Source organism: Carassius carassius, chromosome 8, assembly GCF_963082965.1.
Source record: "Carassius carassius chromosome 8, fCarCar2.1, whole genome shotgun sequence".
In the NCBI taxonomy this organism is placed as follows: domain Eukaryota; kingdom Metazoa; phylum Chordata; class Actinopteri; order Cypriniformes; family Cyprinidae; genus Carassius; species Carassius carassius.
The window spans coordinates 35,577,148-35,591,845 of NC_081762.1; the positions used below are offsets into that span (position 1 = coordinate 35,577,148).

The 14,698-nt window shown below is 48.0% G+C and overlaps 14 non-coding genes across 14 annotated transcripts; 5 read left to right on the forward strand and 9 right to left on the reverse strand.

The window, feature by feature from the left end:
* Positions 1–1,314: 1,314 nt before the first annotated feature.
* On the reverse strand, positions 1,315–1,386 carry trnag-ucc (transfer RNA glycine (anticodon UCC)). The gene has a single exon. It is a non-coding gene; the product is annotated as a tRNA-Gly (tRNA).
* A 1,225-nt stretch (positions 1,387–2,611) lies between these two features.
* On the forward strand, positions 2,612–2,683 carry trnad-guc (transfer RNA aspartic acid (anticodon GUC)). The gene has a single exon. It is a non-coding gene; the product is annotated as a tRNA-Asp (tRNA).
* Positions 2,684–2,786: 103 nt separating this feature from the next.
* Positions 2,787–2,858, reverse strand: trnag-ucc (transfer RNA glycine (anticodon UCC)). Its single transcript has one exon. It is a non-coding gene; the product is annotated as a tRNA-Gly (tRNA).
* A 1,231-nt stretch (positions 2,859–4,089) lies between these two features.
* On the forward strand, positions 4,090–4,161 carry trnad-guc (transfer RNA aspartic acid (anticodon GUC)). Its single transcript has one exon. It is a non-coding gene; the product is annotated as a tRNA-Asp (tRNA).
* A 103-nt stretch (positions 4,162–4,264) lies between these two features.
* On the reverse strand, positions 4,265–4,336 carry trnag-ucc (transfer RNA glycine (anticodon UCC)). The gene has a single exon. It is a non-coding gene; the product is annotated as a tRNA-Gly (tRNA).
* Positions 4,337–5,732: 1,396 nt separating this feature from the next.
* Positions 5,733–5,804, reverse strand: trnag-ucc (transfer RNA glycine (anticodon UCC)). The gene has a single exon. It is a non-coding gene; the product is annotated as a tRNA-Gly (tRNA).
* A 1,225-nt stretch (positions 5,805–7,029) lies between these two features.
* On the forward strand, positions 7,030–7,101 carry trnad-guc (transfer RNA aspartic acid (anticodon GUC)). Its single transcript has one exon. It is a non-coding gene; the product is annotated as a tRNA-Asp (tRNA).
* A 103-nt stretch (positions 7,102–7,204) lies between these two features.
* On the reverse strand, positions 7,205–7,276 carry trnag-ucc (transfer RNA glycine (anticodon UCC)). Its single transcript has one exon. It is a non-coding gene; the product is annotated as a tRNA-Gly (tRNA).
* Positions 7,277–8,685: 1,409 nt separating this feature from the next.
* trnag-ucc (transfer RNA glycine (anticodon UCC)) lies at positions 8,686–8,757 on the reverse strand. Its single transcript has one exon. It is a non-coding gene; the product is annotated as a tRNA-Gly (tRNA).
* Positions 8,758–10,157: 1,400 nt separating this feature from the next.
* trnag-ucc (transfer RNA glycine (anticodon UCC)) lies at positions 10,158–10,229 on the reverse strand. The gene has a single exon. It is a non-coding gene; the product is annotated as a tRNA-Gly (tRNA).
* A 1,225-nt stretch (positions 10,230–11,454) lies between these two features.
* Positions 11,455–11,526, forward strand: trnad-guc (transfer RNA aspartic acid (anticodon GUC)). The gene has a single exon. It is a non-coding gene; the product is annotated as a tRNA-Asp (tRNA).
* Positions 11,527–11,629: 103 nt separating this feature from the next.
* On the reverse strand, positions 11,630–11,701 carry trnag-ucc (transfer RNA glycine (anticodon UCC)). The gene has a single exon. It is a non-coding gene; the product is annotated as a tRNA-Gly (tRNA).
* Positions 11,702–12,938: 1,237 nt separating this feature from the next.
* Positions 12,939–13,010, forward strand: trnad-guc (transfer RNA aspartic acid (anticodon GUC)). The gene has a single exon. It is a non-coding gene; the product is annotated as a tRNA-Asp (tRNA).
* A 103-nt stretch (positions 13,011–13,113) lies between these two features.
* Positions 13,114–13,185, reverse strand: trnag-ucc (transfer RNA glycine (anticodon UCC)). The gene has a single exon. It is a non-coding gene; the product is annotated as a tRNA-Gly (tRNA).
* Positions 13,186–14,698: the final 1,513 nt, after the last annotated feature.

The window sequence follows — 14,698 nt, forward strand, 5'->3', positions numbered from 1 at the left end:
TGTTTGGACCCGTCACTAAAGAGAGCCTTCCAGAGTTTGCTTCCCGTCACGTACAAGAAAGTGCTGCCTTCCCATGCCAGCTAAATAAACACTAAGTGCTGACAGCGCAAACGCAGAGAGTGCAAATACAGACGATGACCAGTGGCACGCCCTCCTGCAGCGTGTTGGCGGACGGCCAAATTGATTCTGCTATTGCATTTTGTTGTAGCTCTGTCCTCGGTCCACCAATAACCACAAGCCCAATCAAGGCAATCTCTTTCTCATGCCTCCATCTGAAAAGTTGGAGAAAATCTTATATGAATAAAAGAGTCTTTTAAAGAAATCCCTTATTCCGAGGTCACCGTAGCCACCAGATCCATTCTGTATCCAGATCAGTGGGCCGCTTCAGTCACCCGGATCCAGTCAGTATCCAGACAAGATGGTGGATCAACACCTAGAAAGGACCTCTATGGCCCTGAAACACAGCGGAGACCGGGACAACTAGATGAGCCCCAGATACAGATCCCCTGTAAAGACCTTGTCTTAGACGACCACCAGGACAAGACCACAGGAAACAGATGATTCTTCTGCACAGTCTGACTTTTCTGCAGCCTGGAGCTGATTTGCTGGTTTCTTCTGACCAGAGGAGAACTGTCTCCCCGACTGAGCCTGGTTTCTCACCGGGTTTTTTCTCCATTTTTTCACCGATCGAGTTTTGGTTCCTTGCCTCTGTCGCCTCTGGCAGGCATAGCTGGGGACACTTCATGTACAGCGATATCGTTGACTTGATTGAAAATTATTGCACAGATACTATTTAAACTGAACTTAGCTGAATGATGACATCATCGATTTCAATGACGAAATGCCTTTAACTGTCATTTTGCTTTATTGACGCACTGTGTTCCTAATTAATGTTGTTCAGTTGCATTGACACAATCCTTTTTGTTTAAAGCACTATTTAAAAAAAAAAAAAAAAAAAGAGTCCAAACAATGACCCCTGCAACGGGTAGTGTTCCAAATGTAATGCCACTTTAGCTAATGATGGGTCCATCCAGAATTTGACGGTGCTAGGGCTGTGTCAGCGTCAGAAAAAGCCATGCATTGTTCAGTTATGTCGGTGCAGTAGCGTCGGTTGGGGGAGAAACAGCAACATACACAGCTCCTCGTTAGTATAGTGGACAGTATCTCCACCTGTCACGCGGAAGACCGGGGTTCGATTCCCCGACGGGGAGAGCTACCTCTTTTCGGCTTCTGAACGATCCATCCAAAAGTTTTGGGAGGAGCCACAGGTCACAGAAGGAGGTCTGCTTCGACATCAGCCCGAGCCAAAGGACATGCGTTGGCCGGGAATCGAACCCGGGTCAACTGCTTGGAAGGCAGCTATGCTCACCACTATACCACCAACGCAGTCAGCAGTCAGCCACTTGCGCCGTCGTTAAGAAGGCTCGAAGTGCACGAGTCGCCGATAGGGCTAGAGGAGCTGATGAGATCTTTGTTTGGACCCGTCACTAAAGAGAGCCTTCCAGAGTTTGCTTCCCGTCACGTACAAGAAAGTGCTGCCTTCCCATGCCAGCTAAATAAACACTAAGTGCTGACAGCGCAAACGCAGAGAGTGCAAATACAGACGATGACCAGTGGCACGCCCTCCTGCAGCGTGTTGGCGGACGGCCAAATTGATTCTGCTATTGCATTTTGTTGTAGCTCTGTCCTCGGTCCACCAATAACCACAAGCCCAATCAAGGCAATCTCTTTCTCATGCCTCCATCTGAAAAGTTGGAGAAAATCTTATATGAATAAAAGAGTCTTTTAAAGAAATCCCTTATTCCGAGGTCACCGTAGCCACCAGATCCATTCTGTATCCAGATCAGTGGGCCGCTTCAGTCACCCGGATCCAGTCAGTATCCAGACAAGATGGTGGATCAACACCTAGAAAGGACCTCTATGGCCCTGAAACACAGCGGAGACCGGGACAACTAGATGAGCCCCAGATACAGATCCCCTGTAAAGACCTTGTCTTAGACGACCACCAGGACAAGACCACAGGAAACAGATGATTCTTCTGCACAGTCTGACTTTTCTGCAGCCTGGAGCTGATTTGCTGGTTTCTTCTGACCAGAGGAGAACTGTCTCCCCGACTGAGCCTGGTTTCTCACCGGGTTTTTTCTCCATTTTTTCACCGATCGAGTTTTGGTTCCTTGCCTCTGTCGCCTCTGGCAGGCATAGCTGGGGATACTTCATGTACAGCGATATCGTTGACTTGATTGAAAATTATTGCACAGATACTATTTAAACTGAACTTAGCTGAATGATGACATCATCGATTTCAATGACGAAATGCCTTTAACTGTCATTTTGCTTTATTGACGCACTGTGTTCCTAATTAATGTTGTTCAGTTGCATTGACACAATCCTTTTTGTTTAAAGCACTATTTAAAAAAAAAAAAAAAAAAAGAGTCCAAACAATGACCCCTGCAACGGGTAGTGTTCCAAATGTAATGCCACTTTAGCTAATGATGGGTCCATCCGGAATTTGACGGTGCTAGGGCTGTGTCAGCGTCAGAAAAAGCCATGCATTGTTCAGTTATGTCGGTGCAGTAGCGTCGGTTGGGGGAGAAACAGCAACATGCACAGCTCCTCGTTAGTATAGTGGACAGTATCTCCGCCTGTCATGCGGAAGACCGGGGTTCGATTCCCCGACGGGGAGAGCTACCTCTTTTCGGCTTCTGAACGATCCATCCAAAAGTTTTGGGAGGAGCCACAGGTCACAGAAGGAGTTCTGCTTCGACATCAGCCCGAGCCAAAGGACATGCGTTGGCCGGGAATCGAACCCGGGTCAACTGCTTGGAAGGCAGCTATGCTCACCACTATACCACCAACGCAGTCAGCAGTCAGCAGTCAGCCACTTGCGCCGTCGTTAAGAAGGCTCGAAGTGCACGAGTCGCCGATAGGGCTAGAGGAGCTGATGAGATCTTTGTTTGGACCCGTCACTAAAGAGAGCCTTCCAGAGTTTGCTTCCCGTCACGTACAAGAAAGTGCTGCCTTCCCATGCCAGCTAAATAAACACTAAGTGCTGACAGCGCAAACGCAGAGAGTGCAAATACAGACGATGACCAGTGGCACGCCCTCCTGCAGCGTGTTTGCGGACGGCCAAATTGATTCTGCTATTGCATTTTGTTGTAGCTCTGTCCTCGGTCCACCAATAACCACAAGCCCAATCAAGGCAATCTCTTTCTCATGCCTCCATCTGAAAAGTTGGAGAAAATCTTATATGAATAAAAGAGTCTTTTAAAGAAATCCCTTATTCCGAGGTCACCGTAGCCACCAGATCCATTCTGTATCCAGATCAGTGGGCCGCTTCAGTCACCCGGATCCAGTCAGTATCCAGACAAGATGGTGGATCAACACCTAGAAAGGACCTCTATGGCCCTGAAACACAGCGGAGACCGGGACAACTAGATGAGCCCCAGATACAGATCCCCTGTAAAGACCTTGTCTTAGACGACCACCAGGACAAGACCACAGGAAACAGATGATTCTTCTGCACAGTCGAACTTTTCTGCAGCCTGGAGCTGATTTGCTGGTTTCTTCTGACCAGAGGAGAACTGTCTCCCCGACTGAGCCTGGTTTCTCACCGGGTTTTTTCTCCATTTTTTCACCGATCGAGTTTTGGTTCCTTGCCTCTGTCGCCTCTGGCAGGCATAGCTGGGGACACTTCATGTACAGCGATATCGTTGACTTGATTGAAAATTATTGCACAGATACTATTTAAACTGAACTTAGCTGAATGATGACATCATCGATTTCAATGACGAAATGCCTTTAACTGTCATTTTGCTTTATTGACGCACTGTGTTCCTAATTAATGTTGTTCAGTTGCATTGACACAATCCTTTTTGTTTAAAGCACTATTTAAAAAAAAAAAAAAAAAAGAGTCCAAACAATGACCCCTGCAACGGGTAGTGTTCCAAATGTAATGCCACTTTAGCTAATGATGGGTCCATCCGGAATTTGACGGTGCTAGGGCTGTGTCAGCGTCAGAAAAAGCCATGCATTGTTCAGTTATGTCGGTGCAGTAGCGTCGGTTGGGGGAGAAACAGCAACATGCACAGCTCCTCGTTAGTATAGTGGACAGTATCTCCGCCTGTCACGCGGAAGACCGGGGTTCGATTCCCCGACGGGGAGAGCTACCTCTTTTCGGCTTCTGAACGATCCATCCAAAAGTTTTGGGAGGAGCCACAGGTCACAGAAGGAGTTCTGCTTCGACATCAGCCCGAGCCAAAGGACATGCGTTGGCCGGGAATCGAACCCAGGTCAACTGCTTGGAAGGCAGCTATGCTCACCACTATACCACCAACGCAGTCAGCAGTCAGCCACTTGCGCCGTCGTTAAGAAGGCTCGAAGTGCACGAGTCGCCGATAGGGCTAGAGGAGCTGATGAGATCTTTGTTTGGACCCGTCACTAAAGAGAGCCTTCCAGAGTTTGCTTCCCGTCACGTACAAGAAAGTGCTGCCTTCCCATGCCAGCTAAATAAACACTAAGTGCTGACAGCGCAAACGCAGAGAGTGCAAATACAGACGATGACCAGTGGCACGCCCTCCTGCAGCGTGTTGGCGGACGGCCAAATTGATTCTGCTATTGCATTTTGTTGTAGCTCTGTCCTCGGTCCACCAATAACCACAAGCCCAATCAAGGCAATCTCCTTCTCATGCCTCCATCTGAAAAGTTGGAGAAAATCTTATATGAATAAAAGAGTCTTTTAAAGAAATCCCTTATTCCGAGGTCACCGTAGCCACCAGATCCATTCTGTATCCAGATCAGTGGGCCGCTTCAGTCACCCGGATCCAGTCAGTATCCAGACAAGATGGTGGATCAACACCTAGAAAGGACCTCTATGGCCCTGAAACACAGCGGAGACCGGGACAACTAGATGAGCCCCAGATACAGATCCCCTGTAAAGACCTTGTCTTAGACGACCACCAGAACAAGACCACAGGAAACAGATGATTCTTCTGCACAGTCGAACTTTTCTGCAGCCTGGAGCTGATTTGCTGGTTTCTTCTGACCAGAGGAGAACTGTCTCCCCGACTGAGCCTGGTTTCTCACCGGGTTTTTTCTCCATTTTTTCACCGATCGAGTTTTGGTTCCTTGCCTCTGTCGCCTCTGGCAGGCATAGCTGGGTACACTTCATGTACAGCGATATCGTTGACTTGATTGAAAATTATTGCACAGATACTATTTAAACTGAACTTAGCTGAATGATGACATCATCGATTTCAATGACGAAATGCCTTTAACTGTCATTTTGCTTTATTGACGCACTGTGTTCCTAATTAATGTTGTTCAGTTGCATTGACACAATCCTTTTTGTTTAAAGCACTATTTAAAAAAAAAAAAAAAGAGTCCAAACAATGACCCCTGCAACGGGTAGTGTTCCAAATGTAATGCCACTTTAGCTAATGATGGGTCCATCCGGAATTTGACGGTGCTAGGGCTGTGTCAGCGTCAGAAAAAGCCATGCATTGTTCAGTTATGTCGGTGCAGTAGCGTCGGTTGGGGGAGAAACAGCAACATGCACAGCTCCTCGTTAGTATAGTGGACAGTATCTCCACCTGTCACGCGGAAGACCGGGGTTCGATTCCCCGACGGTGAGAGCTACCTCTTTTCGGCTTCTGAACGATCCATCCAAAAGTTTTGGGAGGAGCCACAGGTCACAGAAGGAGGTCTGCTTCGACATCAGCCCGAGCCAAAGGACATGCGTTGGCCGGGAATCGAACCCGGGTCAACTGCTTGGAAGGCAGCTATGCTCACCACTATACCACCAACGCAGTCAGCAGTCAGCCACTTGCGCCGTCCTTAAGAAGGCTCGAAGTGCACGAGTCGCCGATAGGGCTAGAGGAGCTGATGAGATCTTTGTTTGGACCCGTCACTAAAGAGAGCCTTCCAGAGTTTGCTTCCCGTCACGTACAAGAAAGTGCTGCCTTCCCATGCCAGCTAAATAAACACTAAGTGCTGACAGCGCAAACGCAGAGAGTGCAAATACAGACGATGACCAGTGGCACGCCCTCCTGCAGCGTGTTGGCGGACGGCCAAATTGATTCTGCTATTGCATTTTGTTGTAGCTCTGTCCTCGGTCCACCAATAACCACAAGCCCAATCAAGGCAATCTCTTTCTCATGCCTCCATCTGAAAAGTTGGAGAAAATCTTATATGAATAAAAGAGTCTTTTAAAGAAATCCCTTATTCCGAGGTCACCGTAGCCACCAGATCCATTCTGTATCCAGATCAGTGGGCCGCTTCAGTCACCCGGATCCAGTCAGTATCCAGACAAGATGGTGGATCAACACCTAGAAAGGACCTCTATGGCCCTGAAACACAGCGGAGACCGGGACAACTAGATGAGCCCCAGATACAGATCCCCTGTAAAGACCTTGTCTTAGACGACCACCAGGACAAGACCACAGGAAACAGATGATTCTTCTGCACAGTCTGACTTTTCTGCAGCCTGGAGCTGATTTGCTGGTTTCTTCTGACCAGAGGAGAACTGTCTCCCCGACTGAGCCTGGTTTCTCACCGGGTTTTTTCTCCATTTTTTCACCGATCGAGTTTTGGTTCCTTGCCTCTGTCGCCTCTGGCAGGCATAGCTGGGGATACTTCATGTACAGCGATATCGTTGACTTGATTGAAAATTATTGCACAGATACTATTTAAACTGAACTTAGCTGAATGATGACATCATCGATTTCAATGACGAAATGCCTTTAACTGTCATTTTGCTTTATTGACGCACTGTGTTCCTAATTAATGTTGTTCAGTTGCATTGACACAATCCTTTTTGTTTAAAGCACTATTTAAAAAAAAAAAAAAAAAAAGAGTCCAAACAATGACCCCTGCAACGGGTAGTGTTCCAAATGTAATGCCACTTTAGCTAATGATGAGTCCATCCGGAATTTGACGGTGCTAGGGCTGTGTCAGCGTCAGAAAAAGCCATGCATTGTTCAGTTATGTCGGTGCAGTAGCGTCGGTTGGGGGAGAAACAGCAACATGCACAGCTCCTCGTTAGTATAGTGGACAGTATGTCCGCCTGTCATGCGGAAGACCGGGGTTCGATTCCCCGACGGGGAGAGCTACCTCTTTTCGGCTTCTGAACGATCCATCCAAAAGTTTTGGGAGGAGCCACAGGTCACAGAAGGAGTTCTGCTTCGACATCAGCCCGAGCCAAAGGACATGCGTTGGCCGGGAATCGAACCCGGGTCAACTGCTTGGAAGGCAGCTATGCTCACCACTATACCACCAACGCAGTCAGCAGTCAGCAGTCAGCAGTCAGCCACTTGCGCCGTCGTTAAGAAGGCTCGAAGTGCACGAGTCGCCGATAGGGCTAGAGGAGCTGATGAGATCTTTGTTTGGACCCGTCACTAAAGAGAGCCTTCCAGAGTTTGCTTCCCGTCACGTACAAGAAAGTGCTGCCTTCCCATGCCAGCTAAATAAACACTAAGTGCTGACAGCGCAAACGCAGAGAGTGCAAATACAGACGATGACCAGTGGCACGCCCTCCTGCAGCGTGTTGGCGGACGGCCAAATTGATTCTGCTATTGCATTTTGTTGTAGCTCTGTCCTCGGTCCACCAATAACCACAAGCCCAATCAAGGCAATCTCCTTCTCATGCCTCCATCTGAAAAGTTGGAGAAAATCTTATATGAATAAAAGAGTCTTTTAAAGAAATCCCTTATTCCGAGGTCACCGTAGCCACCAGATCCATTCTGTATCCAGATCAGTGGGCCGCTTCAGTCACCCGGATCCAGTCAGTATCCAGACAAGATGGTGGATCAACACCTAGAAAGGACCTCTATGGCCCTGAAACACAGCGGAGACCGGGACAACTAGATGAGCCCCAGATACAGATCCCCTGTAAAGACCTTGTCTTAGACGACCACCAGAACAAGACCACAGGAAACAGATGATTCTTCTGCACAGTCGAACTTTTCTGCAGCCTGGAGCTGATTTGCTGGTTTCTTCTGACCAGAGGAGAACTGTCTCCCCGACTGAGCCTGGTTTCTCACCGGGTTTTTTCTCCATTTTTTCACCGATCGAGTTTTGGTTCCTTGCCTCTGTCGCCTCTGGCAGGCATAGCTGGGTACACTTCATGTACAGCGATATCGTTGACTTGATTGAAAATTATTGCACAGATACTATTTAAACTGAACTTAGCTGAATGATGACATCATCGATTTCAATGACGAAATGCCTTTAACTGTCATTTTGCTTTATTGACGCACTGTGTTCCTAATTAATGTTGTTCAGTTGCATTGACACAATCCTTTTTGTTTAAAGCACTATTTAAAAAAAAAAAAAAGAGTCCAAACAATGACCCCTGCAACGGGTAGTGTTCCAAATGTAATGCCACTTTAGCTAATGATGGGTCCATCCGGAATTTGACGGTGCTAGGGCTGTGTCAGCGTCAGAAAAAGCCATGCATTGTTCAGTTATGTCGGTGCAGTAGCGTCGGTTGGGGGAGAAACAGCAACATGCACAGCTCCTCGTTAGTATAGTGGACAGTATCTCCACCTGTCACGCGGAAGACCGGGGTTCGATTCCCCGACGGTGAGAGCTACCTCTTTTCGGCTTCTGAACGATCCATCCAAAAGTTTTGGGAGGAGCCACAGGTCACAGAAGGAGGTCTGCTTCGACATCAGCCCGAGCCAAAGGACATGCGTTGGCCGGGAATCGAACCCGGGTCAACTGCTTGGAAGGCAGCTATGCTCACCACTATACCACCAACGCAGTCAGCAGTCAGCCACTTGCGCCGTCCTTAAGAAGGCTCGAAGTGCACGAGTCGCCGATAGGGCTAGAGGAGCTGATGAGATCTTTGTTTGGACCCGTCACTAAAGAGAGCCTTCCAGAGTTTGCTTCCCGTCACGTACAAGAAAGTGCTGCCTTCCCATGCCAGCTAAATAAACACTAAGTGCTGACAGCGCAAACGCAGAGAGTGCAAATACAGACGATGACCAGTGGCACGCCCTCCTGCAGCGTGTTGGCGGACGGCCAAATTGATTCTGCTATTGCATTTTGTTGTAGCTCTGTCCTCGGTCCACCAATAACCACAAGCCCAATCAAGGCAATCTCTTTCTCATGCCTCCATCTGAAAAGTTGGAGAAAATCTTATATGAATAAAAGAGTCTTTTAAAGAAATCCCTTATTCCGAGGTCACCGTAGCCACCAGATCCATTCTGTATCCAGATCAGTGGGCCGCTTCAGTCACCCGGATCCAGTCAGTATCCAGACAAGATGGTGGATCAACACCTAGAAAGGACCTCTATGGCCCTGAAACACAGCGGAGACCGGGACAACTAGATGAGCCCCAGATACAGATCCCCTGTAAAGACCTTGTCTTAGACGACCACCAGGACAAGACCACAGGAAACAGATGATTCTTCTGCACAGTCTGACTTTTCTGCAGCCTGGAGCTGATTTGCTGGTTTCTTCTGACCAGAGGAGAACTGTCTCCCCGACTGAGCCTGGTTTCTCACCGGGTTTTTTCTCCATTTTTTCACCGATCGAGTTTTGGTTCCTTGCCTCTGTCGCCTCTGGCAGGCATAGCTGGGGACACTTCATGTACAGCGATATCGTTGACTTGATTGAAAATTATTGCACAGATACTATTTAAACTGAACTTAGCTGAATGATGACATCATCGATTTCAATGACGAAATGCCTTTAACTGTCATTTTGCTTTATTGACGCACTGTGTTCCTAATTAATGTTGTTCAGTTGCATTGACACAATCCTTTTTGTTTAAAGCACTATTTAAAAAAAAAAAAAAAAAAAGAGTCCAAACAATGACCCCTGCAACGGGTAGTGTTCCAAATGTAATGCCACTTTAGCTAATGATGGGTCCATCCAGAATTTGACGGTGCTAGGGCTGTGTCAGCGTCAGAAAAAGCCATGCATTGTTCAGTTATGTCGGTGCAGTAGCGTCGGTTGGGGGAGAAACAGCAACATACACAGCTCCTCGTTAGTATAGTGGACAGTATCTCCACCTGTCACGCGGAAGACCGGGGTTCGATTCCCCGACGGGGAGAGCTACCTCTTTTCGGCTTCTGAACGATCCATCCAAAAGTTTTGGGAGGAGCCACAGGTCACAGAAGGAGGTCTGCTTCGACATCAGCCCGAGCCAAAGGACATGCGTTGGCCGGGAATCGAACCCGGGTCAACTGCTTGGAAGGCAGCTATGCTCACCACTATACCACCAACGCAGTCAGCAGTCAGCCACTTGCGCCGTCGTTAAGAAGGCTCGAAGTGCACGAGTCGCCGATAGGGCTAGAGGAGCTGATGAGATCTTTGTTTGGACCCGTCACTAAAGAGAGCCTTCCAGAGTTTGCTTCCCGTCACGTACAAGAAAGTGCTGCCTTCCCATGCCAGCTAAATAAACACTAAGTGCTGACAGCGCAAACGCAGAGAGTGCAAATACAGACGATGACCAGTGGCACGCCCTCCTGCAGCGTGTTGGCGGACGGCCAAATTGATTCTGCTATTGCATTTTGTTGTAGCTCTGTCCTCGGTCCACCAATAACCACAAGCCCAATCAAGGCAATCTCTTTCTCATGCCTCCATCTGAAAAGTTGGAGAAAATCTTATATGAATAAAAGAGTCTTTTAAAGAAATCCCTTATTCCGAGGTCACCGTAGCCACCAGATCCATTCTGTATCCAGATCAGTGGGCCGCTTCAGTCACCCGGATCCAGTCAGTATCCAGACAAGATGGTGGATCAACACCTAGAAAGGACCTCTATGGCCCTGAAACACAGCGGAGACCGGGACAACTAGATGAGCCCCAGATACAGATCCCCTGTAAAGACCTTGTCTTAGACGACCACCAGGACAAGACCACAGGAAACAGATGATTCTTCTGCACAGTCTGACTTTTCTGCAGCCTGGAGCTGATTTGCTGGTTTCTTCTGACCAGAGGAGAACTGTCTCCCCGACTGAGCCTGGTTTCTCACCGGGTTTTTTCTCCATTTTTTCACCGATCGAGTTTTGGTTCCTTGCCTCTGTCGCCTCTGGCAGGCATAGCTGGGGATACTTCATGTACAGCGATATCGTTGACTTGATTGAAAATTATTGCACAGATACTATTTAAACTGAACTTAGCTGAATGATGACATCATCGATTTCAATGACGAAATGCCTTTAACTGTCATTTTGCTTTATTGACGCACTGTGTTCCTAATTAATGTTGTTCAGTTGCATTGACACAATCCTTTTTGTTTAAAGCACTATTTAAAAAAAAAAAAAAAAAAAGAGTCCAAACAATGACCCCTGCAACGGGTAGTGTTCCAAATGTAATGCCACTTTAGCTAATGATGGGTCCATCCGGAATTTGACGGTGCTAGGGCTGTGTCAGCGTCAGAAAAAGCCATGCATTGTTCAGTTATGTCGGTGCAGTAGCGTCGGTTGGGGGAGAAACAGCAACATGCACAGCTCCTCGTTAGTATAGTGGACAGTATCTCCGCCTGTCATGCGGAAGACCGGGGTTCGATTCCCCGACGGGGAGAGCTACCTCTTTTCGGCTTCTGAACGATCCATCCAAAAGTTTTGGGAGGAGCCACAGGTCACAGAAGGAGTTCTGCTTCGACATCAGCCCGAGCCAAAGGACATGCGTTGGCCGGGAATCGAACCCGGGTCAACTGCTTGGAAGGCAGCTATGCTCACCACTATACCACCAACGCAGTCAGCAGTCAGCAGTCAGCCACTTGCGCCGTCGTTAAGAAGGCTCGAAGTGCACGAGTCGCCGATAGGGCTAGAGGAGCTGATGAGATCTTTGTTTGGACCCGTCACTAAAGAGAGCCTTCCAGAGTTTGCTTCCCGTCACGTACAAGAAAGTGCTGCCTTCCCATGCCAGCTAAATAAACACTAAGTGCTGACAGCGCAAACGCAGAGAGTGCAAATACAGACGATGACCAGTGGCACGCCCTCCTGCAGCGTGTTTGCGGACGGCCAAATTGATTCTGCTATTGCATTTTGTTGTAGCTCTGTCCTCGGTCCACCAATAACCACAAGCCCAATCAAGGCAATCTCTTTCTCATGCCTCCATCTGAAAAGTTGGAGAAAATCTTATATGAATAAAAGAGTCTTTTAAAGAAATCCCTTATTCCGAGGTCACCGTAGCCACCAGATCCATTCTGTATCCAGATCAGTGGGCCGCTTCAGTCACCCGGATCCAGTCAGTATCCAGACAAGATGGTGGATCAACACCTAGAAAGGACCTCTATGGCCCTGAAACACAGCGGAGACCGGGACAACTAGATGAGCCCCAGATACAGATCCCCTGTAAAGACCTTGTCTTAGACGACCACCAGGACAAGACCACAGGAAACAGATGATTCTTCTGCACAGTCGAACTTTTCTGCAGCCTGGAGCTGATTTGCTGGTTTCTTCTGACCAGAGGAGAACTGTCTCCCCGACTGAGCCTGGTTTCTCACCGGGTTTTTTCTCCATTTTTTCACCGATCGAGTTTTGGTTCCTTGCCTCTGTCGCCTCTGGCAGGCATAGCTGGGGACACTTCATGTACAGCGATATCGTTGACTTGATTGAAAATTATTGCACAGATACTATTTAAACTGAACTTAGCTGAATGATGACATCATCGATTTCAATGACGAAATGCCTTTAACTGTCATTTTGCTTTATTGACGCACTGTGTTCCTAATTAATGTTGTTCAGTTGCATTGACACAATCCTTTTTGTTTAAAGCACTATTTAAAAAAAAAAAAAAAAAAAAAAAAGAGTCCAAACAATGACCCCTGCAACGGGTAGTGTTCCAAATGTAATGCCACTTTAGCTAATGATGGGTCCATCCGGAATTTGACGGTGCTAGGGCTGTGTCAGCGTCAGAAAAAGCCATGCATTGTTCAGTTATGTCGGTGCAGTAGCGTCGGTTCGGGGAGAAACAGCAACATGCACAGCTCCTCGTTAGTATAGTGGACAGTATCTCCGCCTGTCACGCGGAAGACCGGGGTTCGATTCCCCGACGGGGAGAGCTACCTCTTTTCGGCTTCTGAACGATCCATCCAAAAGTTTTGGGAGGAGCCACAGGTCACAGAAGGAGTTCTGCTTCGACATCAGCCCGAGCCAAAGGACATGCGTTGGCCGGGAATCGAACCCGGGTCAACTGCTTGGAAGGCAGCTATGCTCACCACTATACCACCAACGCAGTCAGCAGTCAGCCACTTGCGCCGTCGTTAAGAAGGCTCGAAGTGCACGAGTCGCCGATAGGGCTAGAGGAGCTGATGAGATCTTTGTTTGGACCCGTCACTAAAGAGAGCCTTCCAGAGTTTGCTTCCCGTCACGTACAAGAAAGTGCTGCCTTCCCATGCCAGCTAAATAAACACTAAGTGCTGACAGCGCAAACGCAGAGAGTGCAAATACAGACGATGACCAGTGGCACGCCCTCCTGCAGCGTGTTGGCGGACGGCCAAATTGATTCTGCTATTGCATTTTGTTGTAGCTCTGTCCTCGGTCCACCAATAACCACAAGCCCAATCAAGGCAATCTCTTTCTCATGCCTCCATCTGAAAAGTTGGAGAAAATCTTATATGAATAAAAGAGTCTTTTAAAGAAATCCCTTATTCCGAGGTCACCGTAGCCACCAGATCCATTCTGTATCCAGATCAGTGGGCCGCTTCAGTCACCCGGATCCAGTCAGTATCCAGACAAGATGGTGGATCAACACCTAGAAAGGACCTCTATGGCCCTGAAACACAGCGGAGACCGGGACAACTAGATGAGCCCCAGATACAGATCCCCTGTAAAGACCTTGTCTTAGACGACCACCAGGACAAGACCACAGGAAACAGATGATTCTTCTGCACAGTCTGACTTTTCTGCAGCCTGGAGCTGATTTGCTGGTTTCTTCTGACCAGAGGAGAACTGTCTCCCCGACTGAGCCTGGTTTCTCACCGGGTTTTTTCTCCATTTTTTCACCGATCGAGTTTTGGTTCCTTGCCTCTGTCGCCTCTGGCAGGCATAGCTGGGGACACTTCATGTACAGCGATATCGTTGACTTGATTGAAAATTATTGCACAGATACTATTTAAACTGAACTTAGCTGAATGATGACATCATCGATTTCAATGACGAAATGCCTTTAACTGTCATTTTGCTTTATTGACGCACTGTGTTCCTAATTAATGTTGTTCAGTTGCATTGACACAATCCTTTTTGTTTAAAGCACTATTTAAAAAAAAAAAAAAAAAAGAGTCCAAACAATGACCCCTGCAACGGGTAGTGTTCCAAATGTAATGCCACTTTAGCTAATGATGGGTCCATCCGGAATTTGACGGTGCTAGGGCTGTGTCAGCGTCAGAAAAAGCCATGCATTGTTCAGTTATGTCGGTGCAGTAGCGTCGGTTGGGGGAGAAACAGCAACATACACAGCTCCTCGTTAGTATAGTGGACAGTATCTCCACCTGTCACGCGGAAGACCGGGGTTCGATTCCCCGACGGGGAGAGCTACCTCTTTTCGGCTTCTGAACGATCCATCCAAAAGTTTTGGGAGGAGCCACAGGTCACAGAAGGAGGTCTGCTTCGACATCAGCCCGAGCCAAAGGACATGCGTTGGCCGGGAATCGAACCCGGGTCAACTGCTTGGAAGGCAGCTATGCTCACCACTATACCACCAACACAGTCAGCAGTCAGCCACTTGCGCCGTCGTTAAGAAGGCTCGA